The following is a 2,105-nucleotide window of genomic DNA, read 5'->3' on the forward strand; positions in this document are numbered from 1 at the left end:
AACAACAACAACAACATGAAGTATTGGCTTCATGGTAGGCAAGGATCACTGTTAAATCTAAAGTTTAGGCACAGTATCTCAACAGGAAGAATAGTGGGGCTAATCTTCACAAGGGCCTGGTGAGGGAATGACTGTTTTGAGTATAGACCTGTTTCCCTTCTGCCTTAGTTTTAACCAATGTTCATGATATAGGCTCATACAGGCTTCTTAGTTCTACTGTAGACTGTTCCCCTTCAATATAGCAGGATTCTAATAGGTATAGGTGATTTTCATGAAAAATTAGATTGTCTAGAGTTAAACATTATCATCAAAGATAACTATTTAAAGAGCAGTCAGAGTACAGCTTTAGAATTTTGTTTTTAAAAAAACTTAAATCCTTAAAAATCTGCATGATATTACCATAATGAGTTGTGAAGTTGAAAAAAAATTCTTAGTCTGTCACTAATAAAAAAATAAATTTGGATCAAACATGTTAGAGGAAAGGCATAGTTATATTTCTGTTCTTCCTGTAGAAAATTATCTGACAAAACTATTGTTATATAAAGAGGCAGTCATAGCATATGTAGCCACAAAACAGAAAAAATATTGTAGAGGTGTGTCAGACTGCTAATCATACTATTGCTATTTTTCCGGATTTTGTGATGTTTATGGTATTTGTCAGTTTTTAAAATTTTGTAATTTGTAATTTGTTGTGATTTCTCATTTGAATAAATACAAACTTTCAGAGCTAATGCAACATATGTATTGGTTAAAATATGTATGTTGCAGGGAGAGAAAACAGATGAATACAGGGATAGCACAGGTAAACTAATAGCACAGGTAAATCAAAGGCAGTATAGATTACAATGAAGAAGTGGCTCAGTTGCAGTTTGGAAGATTGAATTTAACTAAATGTTGGACAGTGGTTTTATTTACTACTTTAAAAAAGATGCTAAGTTAGAGTTGTTTGATTTGATACAAAAAAATTTTTTTGTGTTGAATTTTTACTACTTTAAAAAAGATGCTAAGTTAGAGTTGTTTGATTTGATACAAAAAAAATTTTTTGTGTTGTGATTAAAAAAAATTAAGGCATTCTAGTGGTACAGTAAAAGGAGCTCTAGTAGCACAGTGGCTAAGGCATCTGACTATTAACCAGAAGGTTGGTGGTTCAAACCCACCAACCACTCCACGGAAGCAACACTGAGCGATCTACTTTCATAAAGATTTACCACCTTGAAACCCAGTGATGGGGTTTGCTATGAGTTGGAATCAACTTGATGGCCCTGAGTTTGGTTTGTTTTGTGTTAGTGGTATAGTGGTTAAGGCATTTGGCTGCTAACCCAAAGGTTGGTGGTTCAAATCTACCAACTGCTTCATGGAAGAAAGATGTGCCAGTCTGCTGCTGTAGAGATTGGAAAAAATCAAATGGAAATCCAATGACAGTCACTATAAGTCAGAATCGACTCCATGGCAGTGAATTGGCTTTTTTGGTTTTTTAAAAAATTGCATACAAATACTTCAATGGATTTGAAATTTTCTTACCTAATTATTTTTGAACTAAGTTTGTTTTTTGTTATTGGCTGTTTGTTTAATTGGTACTATTTTATCTTGGTGCAATTTTTCAGATCTAAATTGAGTTTTCATACTTTGGCTGCCTTCAGTTTTCACATGGCCTTATGAATGGCCCTTTTTTTCTTTTATGGCATCTTATGAAGAGAGAGGCCTTTGTTAGAATAGTATGATTAGGTCTATCAGTTCCTTAGACTTTTGATTGTTATGTCAGATAATGGCAGGAAAAATCATAAGAACTGCAACCCAAGCCAGTTAATTTTGCTCTTTTGTTAACAGCTTTGTTGGTGGCCAATTGGAGTAATAAGATGAGGTGAAGATTATTTTTCAGTATTAGTTATCTATATAAGATATTTTTTTCCTCCATGATTGTGGATAATTTAAGATTGATTCAATATGGAGAAGCATTTTAAGGCACCTTCAAGGGATGCTGACTATTCATTAAAAATGCAGAGTTTGTGATTGTGCAGAGACTTCTAATATTTGAACTTAAAAGTAAATTAATCCAAAAAATGCAGAATTTTCACATTTTCAGCAACTTTTTTTTTTTTTTTTTT

At 32.8% G+C, this 2,105-nt stretch overlaps 1 protein-coding gene across 1 annotated transcript in view; it reads left to right on the plus strand.

Annotated features, from left to right (window-relative positions):
* LYST (lysosomal trafficking regulator) overlaps positions 1-2,105 on the plus strand; it is a 339,163-nt gene that overhangs the window by 72,499 nt on the left and 264,559 nt on the right. The window lies entirely within an intron of this gene.

Source organism: Orycteropus afer, unplaced genomic scaffold (assembly GCF_000298275.1).
Source record: "Orycteropus afer afer isolate SDZICR_OR568_19922 unplaced genomic scaffold, OryAfe1.0 scaffold00050, whole genome shotgun sequence".
Taxonomy (NCBI): Eukaryota; Metazoa; Chordata; class Mammalia; order Tubulidentata; family Orycteropodidae; genus Orycteropus; species Orycteropus afer.